This window comes from Pipra filicauda, unplaced genomic scaffold (genome assembly GCF_003945595.2).
Source record: "Pipra filicauda isolate LSUMZ 115617 unplaced genomic scaffold, ASM394559v2 scaffold25_size4600443_pilon, whole genome shotgun sequence".
Taxonomy (NCBI): domain Eukaryota; kingdom Metazoa; phylum Chordata; class Aves; order Passeriformes; family Pipridae; genus Pipra; species Pipra filicauda.
The window spans coordinates 2400531-2409505 of record NW_024104376.1 but is presented as its reverse complement, the minus strand read 5'-3'; positions in this window follow the sequence as shown (position 1 = coordinate 2409505).

The window sequence follows — 8975 nt, the reverse complement described above, 5'->3', positions numbered from 1 at the left end:
TTGTTTTAAAAGAACCACAGATGAGAATGCATATACAGTGAAAAGAGGTTTGCTGTCTGCCTATGTACTACAAACAGTTAATTTTCTTCTTTAGAGGACAGAAAAATAATTAAATATCCATAGCTGAAAAGTCCTGTCAGGCTACTTAAAGGCGCAAATATTAGTGCAACTGTAACATGACAAATGTTGTGGACAAGGTGTTTATTCACATAAGTTTCAGTCTTGGTATGTGTGATATCCCACCCTTAAGGGAAAGGGAGCACCCAAGATTCACAGATGCTCATGGTCAAAAAGAACAACAAAAGTCAGAAGGTCCACAAAACCTCACAAAGTTTTATTAGTAAATTACACACTTGGCATGGAAATTGGTATGTTAGTCCCAGACCTCTTGTATAAGCAGCGGTGGGTTTTGGATAAAGGGGTAGGGTGAAAGGAGGGAGAGAGAGAGAGAGAGAGATGGGTTAAAGAGGGGCAGAGAGAAAGGAAGAAAGAGAGAAAAAGAGATCACTAGTCCTGGCTCCAGCACCGATCCAGCTGATGGGGTGTCCTGGGGCAGGCATACACCCAGGCTCTGTGGGGGTACTTTTTTATAGATAAGTTTTTTCCCACTCTAGAGATAAGTTTCTCAACTGTGTTGTGCTTATCTCCAGGAGCCAGAACAAGGACTTAGTCTCATAAAAGTGCTGCATTACCTCCCTCTGGCCCCTTTTTCCAGCCACAACAATCCTTGGTTGGCTCCGCTGTCAGGGTGTGATACATACACATTAGGCCCGTTATCTTCTGGGCTTCTACGCTATGGAACATGCAAACATGCTGAGGGATCATTGCCCTGGTCATTAATGACAACATTAAGCAGTACTGGCCCCAGTTATCAGCCACTGGAGTGCACCACTAGGAACTGGCCTTCAGGAGGACATTGTGCTGCTGATCAGGTTCCCCCGGTTCCAGCTGTTGAGCCAGTTGGTTGCGCCTGGTTTTTCCTTAGGAAATCTGTGCTGAGTACTCCCAGGTCCTTTCTTGTTCTTTGTATGTTTGGAGATGGTTTCCAGGTCTATTTGCTCCATCATCTCCCTCTGTGGTGAGGCTGGCTGTCCTGCAGCTTTCCTCATCCTCCTCCTTGCTGCTCCTGCAGAGAACAGCAGGCCCTGGAATTGCCACCACTGTTCACAGGGCATTGAGAGTGGCCTCGCACTGACACCTGCCAGCTCTCCCCACATCCAGGGGTGCATCCCACCAGGTCCCATGGGCTCCTGTATGCCCACATTGTTTAAATATGTTCCCCAACCTGGTCCTCCTCTGGTGGAGGACTGAGTTCTGATCTGTGAGGTTCAGCGCTGCTGAGTGTTGTTGTTTCACCTATTCCAAAATCAGCCTTTGCAAAAGCTGGACCTGTGCCACAACAACCTGGCACTTCTGCATTCTGTGCCAGCAGCTACTGTGTCAGAAGCACAGCCCTTCCCTTTCCAGCATGCAGAGGCTTGCCCAATGCTTGGTTCCCTGCCCGTGCAAGAGCTTTCATGCCAGCTGAGACACATCACAGGCTTCTTCCCAGCATCCAGTGCCCTCCTGGCCTCCACATCTCCCTCCAGGTGCCCCCGCCCTGGGTGAGTGAACAGCACTGTGGTTCAGGCACTGCTGACAAGAGCCCTGACTGAGGTAAACCCTGCTGTGCAGACCTGTGTGTCTATGTCTATGTGCTGGGCTACATATTTCCAGGAACACAGGAGCCTAGGCCATGTCCTACCAGGATTTAAGAGTATCAGCTGAGCTGAGACTGGACACGATTAAAACAGTGACGGCTGCGCTCCTGCACGTAATCCAAAGGTGGGGCTGGCTGTGAGTCAGTCATGCTATCCATGCAGTAGCCACCCAAGCCCATTGTGCTTCCCTAAAGGGAGGTATGCTACAGATCTCCCATTGATCACAGAATCACAGGATCAATTAGGCTGGAAAACCTCTGAGAACAATCAAGTCCAACCTTCAACCAAATACCACCGTATCAGCTAGACCATGGCTCTAAGTGCCACATCCAATCTTAAACACTTCCAGGGACAGTGACTCTACTACCTCCCTGGGTGGTCCATTCCAATGTTTAATCACCCTTTCTGTGAAGAAATTTCTCCTAATAACCAATCTGAATCTCCCCTGCAGCATCTTGAGACTTGGTGCAGCTTGAGCAGGGACACCCCTCAAGCTTACTTCTTGAGATGAGCCCCCTTACCTGGCATCAGGTATCTACAGCAAGGTAAGCGACATCTCACCTCAGGCCCAAAGTTATACTGTAGGGTAGCAACATTATCTAGCCATTGTTAGAAGTGTAATAAGTAATAGGGTTCTATCCCTGTTTATTTGCCATGTGAATTATCATCTAAACCATCATCAAACCACAAATTCAGTTATTGCCCTGTGGTGGGTTGACCTTGGCTGGGTGCCGGGTGCCCATCAAGCTGCTCTATCACTCCACTCCTCAGTTGGACAAGGGAGAGAAAATAACATAGAGAATGACTTGTTGATGGGGATAAGGCAGGTTACTGAAGCAAAGGCAAAAGTTTGTGTGAACATGAGCAAAGAGAAAAAACAAAATTATTTTTACTTCCCATCAGCAAGCAACGTCTGGTTGGGAAGCAGGGCCTCAGCCCGTGCCAGTGTTCCCAGCAGTAGCCAAAACGCTGGTGTGTTATCAAGACCTTTCTAGCTACCAATGCAAAGCACAGCACTGTGAGGGATGAGACGGGGAAAATGAACTCTATCTCAGCCAGACCCAATACATGCCCAGTCACTATTTGATTATCATTTGGTTTCCAAACAAAATTCACCATTTGTTTATTGTTTCATCATTAAGCCTTTTAGTTAATCCCATAATGATGATTCCTCTTAATGATTCGCTTGTGAAACCAGATAAGCAAATGGAGCTGTACAGCAGGAGAAAGAAAACATCATGATAAGACTGCAGGGGAAAAAAAAAAGAGAAGAGAGAGAGTGAAGTGAGTGAGATGGGGAGTCAGTATCACCCAGCTTTAATAACCTGATGTCTTACATGTTTAACCCACGCAAGCAACATGTACTTTAACAGGTAGGAAAGAGAAGGGCAGCAGTGGACGAACACAAACTGGTATCACACTATTTTTTCTCTATTCCAATTTCATTTTTCTTTCCCTTTAGAAAGCTCCAAACTTTCCCAAAAGAAATGCAACTGTCCTGTCCCCCCCACCGCAGTAGTACAGTTTCCTAAAATCGGTTAAGTTAAAACACAGAAAACTCTTAATGCATGAGGACTTTTGTTAATAATGCAATTATTTACGATGAAGCTTCAGATTTTAAGTCCCGTTTAAGAGTTATGCTGGGCCCTTACAATGGGCATTTACTGGCAGTGTATATTACTACTGGGGCTCAGCAAGCAGAAAAATCAATAACGATATTATTAAGGAAAACAAGGGTTCACAGGCAGACCAGAAAAAACTCTGGAAAAATAATTCCAATTAGTTTCTGCAACAGAAGTAGGCTGTAAACATCAGCAGGGATCTTTCCTGTGCTCTAGATCATCACAGTATTCCTCTTAAAAAAAATGATTTATGAAGATCTGGCAAAATTAATCTGCTTTGAGATGTATACACAATGCCAGAGTTAACTGGCTTTTCTCCATGGAAATTATCATATCTCTTGCTTTATCCAGGTAAAAACCATCAGTGCAGGGAATTCCTTTCACTCCAAGTAGGCACAAAGCAACCAGTATGTAGAGTGCCCCAGAAGTCAAAATGGAATTTATGCCATTTTTAATTACAGTGCTTAATTGTAACTCTTGTGGCTTTCAGACAAAACCAGAAAAAATAATATTTAGAATAAGGGTAGAGCTGTGATTCTAGCAGAAATCAGTTGGTCATACCCATGATTAATGTCTCAAGCCTAACTGGTTAACCAGGCCCAGGAAGGCTCTTAGCTGGCTTGAGGTAAGTTTGACAGGCTCATACCCAGATCTGCCCAGGGAGTATTCCAGGGCAGCCTGTTTCACCCAGTGTTGGCAATGTTCCCTACCCCATGCTAATCCCTCTTCCCCCCGATCGCACTCGAAGGTGCCTGTATCCTCCCCACAGGAGGCAGAAAGCAGTAGCTCTAAAGAAAGCTGTAAATGGAAGTAAGTCCTTGCTTGGGCAGTAGGTAAAACCCCTCCTTGCCCACCTCACCCTCACAGGTGCCTCTGTACAATAGGTATGAGGCTCTGGATGCAGAAGGTCAGTCAATGGACAAGGTGCTGCCAGAGTTGGAAAGGCCTTAACCCCACACATCACAACCACCTCCATGAGGAAGAAGAGATAGGTTGTGGTTGTAGGCGATTTGCTCCTAAGGGGAACAAAGGATCAAATATGCTGGATGAATGTTCCTCTTAGGGAAGTTTGATGCCTCTCTAGGGCCTAGGTTAAGGACATCTTCAGAAAACTTTCTAGCCTGATACAGCTCTGGAACTATTACCCACTACTGGTCCTCCATGTGGGTGGCGATGGAACTGCAACAGTCCAGGGATGATCCAAGGAGACTTCAGCACCTTGGGATGGTTAGTAAGGGAATATAGAGCACAAGTAACTTTTTCCTCTATCCTTCCGGTTGGAGGCAACAACACTGGAAGAAACAGATGGACCCAGTCTCATACATGGCTCTGTGGCTGGTGTCACTGCCAGAACTTTGGTTTCTTTGACAGTGGGTTGGCCTACATGGCACCAGGCTTGCTGACATTATGAGTGGTGTCACCACAGCCCACCTGGCCAAGGGGGGCCTATTGAAGCCTTCTTGCTCCAGCTGCAGGAGGAATCATGCTCGCGGGCTCTTGCCCTGCTGGGAGACTTCAACCACCCTGACTTCTGCTGGGAAACTAGCACAGCAAGCTGTAGCCAATCCAGAAGACTCCTGGAAAGCATGGAGGATAACTTCTTGAGCTGGGTAACAGACAGCTCCACCAGAGTGGATGTGATACTGGACCTGATGGTCACCAACAAAGTGAGCTAATCAAGGACATCAAGATTGGAGGCAGCCTGGACTATGGATGAGAGTAAAGTCAGGACCCTTAATTTTAAGAACAATCGGACTCCCTGGAAAACTGCCCTCAGGGACAAGGCAGCAGAACAGAGCTGGCAGATCTTTAAGATTGCTTTCCATAGAGTACAAGGGCTCTTGATCCCTAGGGGTAAGAAATCAAGCAAGGAAGGCAAGAGACTGGCATGGCTCAGTAGGGACCTGCTATTCAAACTAAATGGCAAGAAGCAAATGAACAGGCAGTGGAAACAAGGACAGGTAACCTGGGAAGAGTACAGGGATGAAGTTCAGTTGTGTATGGATGGGGCGAGGAAGGTCAAGGCACAGCTGGAACTGAACCTGGTAAGTGACTCAAAGAATAACAAGAAGGACTTCTACAGGTATATTAACCAGAAAAGGAAGGTCAAAGAAAGCAGCAAAGCAATTAAACTGGTAACAAGGGATGAGGAGAAGGCTGAGGTAGTCAACAAATTTTTTGCCTCATTCTTCAATGGAAACTTCTCTTCCACACCTCTCAAGCATATGGACAGCAGGATGGGACTGGGACAGCAGGATGGGGACTGATCTCCTCCACTGTAGGAGGAGATCAAGTTCATGACCACCTGAAGAACCTGAACATACATAAGTCTATGGGATGCAACAAGATGCATCCCAGAGTCCTGAGGAAATTAGCTGATGTAGTTGCCAAGGCACTCTCCAAGATATTTGAAAAGTCATGGCAATCAGCTGAAGTCCCAGGTGACTGGAAAGAGGGAAACATTGCTCTCATCTTTAAAAGGGGTAGAAAGGAGGACCCTGGGAACTGCTGACCTGTCAGCCTCACCTCTGTGCCTGGGAAGAACATGGAACAGATCCTCCTAGAAGCCCTGCTAAGGCACATGGAGAACAGGAAAGTGATTCAGGACAGCCAGCACAGCTTCACCAAGGGCAAGTCCTGCCTGACCAACTTGGTGGCCTTCTATGATGGAGGGGCTACATCAGTGGACAAGGGAAGGGCTATGGATGTCATCTGCCTGGACTTCCGTAGAGGCCCCTGCCACAGTCTCCCACAACTGCCTTCTCTCCCAATTGAAGAGATACAAATTTGATGGGTGGACTGTTTGGTAAAGAATTAGTTTGATGGTCACATCCAGGCAGTAGTGGTCAGTGGCTCGATGTCCGGATGGATATCAGTGACAAGTGGTGTCCCTCAGGGATCCATATTGGTACCAGTACTGTTTGATATCCTTATCAATGACATAGAGACTGGGATTGAGAGCACCCTCAGCAAGTTTGCAGATGACACCAAACTGAGTGGTGCAGTTGACACCCCTGAGGGACAGGATGCCATCCAGAGGGACCTGGACAACTTTGAGGAGTGGGCCCATGAAAACCTCATGAGGTTCAACAAGGCCAAATGCAAAGTCCTGGATGTGGGTTGAGGAAACTCCCAGTACCAATACTGGCTGGGGAATGAATGGATCGGGAACAGCCCTGACAAGAACTTGGGGGTGCTGGTGGATGAGTCTGGACATGACCCAGAAATGTTGACTTACAGCCCAGAAAGCCAAATGTATCCTGGGCCGCATCAAAAATAGTGTGGCCAGAAGGTCAAGGGAAGTGATTGTCCCCCTCTGCTCTGCTCTAGTGAGACTCCACCTGGAATACTGCATCCAGCTCTGGGGGTGTCCCCAGCACAGGAAGGACATTGACCTGTTAAAGTGGGCCCAGAGGAGGGCCTTGAAGTCAGGCTGATAGAGCTGGGGTTGTTCAGCCTGGAGAAGGCTCCAGGGAGACCTTATTGCAGCCTTTCAATACTTGAAGGGGGTCTGTAAGAAAGACGGAGACAAACGCTGTAGCAGGGCCTGCATAAAGAAGGTTTTTTACAATAAGGGTGTTGAAACACTGGAACAGGTTGCCCAGAGAGGTGGTGGATACCACCAGCCCTGGAAACATCGAGGGTCAGGCTGGATGGGGCTCTGAGCAACTTCATTTAGTTGAAAGGGGGGGTTGGACTAGATGACCCTTAAACATCCCTTCCAAAACAAATTGTTCTATGATCAGGATTATTTTTCCTATTTATGTTATTTTGCTTAAATTAACAGTGGATTTAAGTTACTACTTAAAATACTCTGTCAGCTTTTAGTTTTAATACCTGGAATAATTTTATTTCACCAAACTGTCATTCCTCTGTTCACTCCGCACAGCACAGGAGCTTGTGCAGCTCTTTGGAGCTTCACAGGGAACAATTTAGGAAATGCTGACACAATTTTTCATGTAGTAATGTCATGCTGAGCAAGCCAGAATTTCAGGATGAATAATTTATCAACTGCCCCTAGTTATTCTGATTTGAATGGATTTTACTTTTGTCCAGAATACACAAGCTCGTTTCAGAGAGCAATATGTGCAAGGACTGCGAGTCAACCGTAAACTACAGCCCTACTGACACAAAACAACCTGTGAGCATCAACAGGATTATAGCAAATACCAACATGTATTTTAGGTTTTAGGGCACGTGACCAGCCTTTGAAGTAGCACAGGTCACCACTTACTTGTGGGAAGCCAGTACAGGCAACATGCTCCACACATCTTTCCTATCTAACCAGTCTGCAGTGCAGCAGCTGAATTTTGTGTCCAGTTCTGGGCCCCTCAGTTCAAGAAAGACATTGAGGTGCTGGAGCAAGTTCAGTGAAGGGCAACAGAACTGGTGAACCGTCTGGAAAGTGAGTCATAGGAGGAGGGGCTGAGGAAGCTCAGGGTGTTCAGCCTGGAGGAGGCTCAGGGGAGACCTTATCACTCTCTATAACTACCTGAAAGGAGGTTGTAGCCAGGTGGGGGTCAACCTCTTCTCTCAGGCAACCAGAGATAGGACAAGAAGAATGGCCTCAGGCTGCACCAGGGGAGGTTTAGGTTGGACACCAGGAAGAACTGAACAGTTAAGCATTGGAATGGGCTGCCCAGGTAGGTGTTCAAAAAGCAACTAGACAGAGCACTTCGTGCTGTGGTTAATTGACATGGTGGTGTTCGGTCAAAGGACTCTTGGAGGTCTTTTCCAACCTTGATGATTCTATGATTCCATGACACTGTTTCCTCTTTCCTCCCCACCACAAGCAAGTTTTCATACTCCTGCACAATGTGAACACCTACAATCTCAAACCTACTATCTCACCACTAGATAGCTACTTCTCTTGCTCCTTCTGCTCTCTCCCTTAGCTGCAGCTGCACCAGTCTTGGAGCAGAGGGATAACCACACGTACAACACGCAACTCCTGTGCCCACAACACTTAATTGAGAACATGGGACGCTATTAAATGTTGCAATGTACAAATCCTTAGAACCAACCTCTTCAGAATTTGCAGATACATGGACAACTCAAGTTGCATCAAACACATGTGCGTTGTGCTCCTCTCAGATTCTAAACCATGCCTGTGACACAACTTTCCTGGCACGTTGCTTCACTTTGCTGCATATAGGTGTAGAAAATGAAAATCAGGGTTCTTACAGACCATCTGCCTGTGACCGTACTGTGGCTTAGCATGAGCTGCTGTTGGATTCCATTTTTGGCCATTTTACCTACAGACATTGCCCACTCACTGCCAGCTTTATTTTAACTTCTCAGTTGACTCAAGAACTGCTTCTTTCATGCCTTCCCCTCCACCCCCACCAACATCCCTCTGCATCCATAAGAAAATCTCTGCAGTCAGGGACTACGGAACACAGCTGGAAATTCTGCCCTATCACTCTTCTTCACCCGGGCAAAGTGCTGCTGCAGCCACCAACCAGAGTAGGCGCCCGGCCAACACTGTCCAACACTGCCTGAAACCAACTCATCAGTAACTTCAGTTAGAAGCACACCCTGTGTTGCCTGGTGTCACAATGATCCCAGTTTGTTTGATACTTCAACATAAGGCCTTCATTTTGTCCTGAGGACAAGGCACGTAGCCATTTCACGGGTCTTGTTTTCAGGTTGA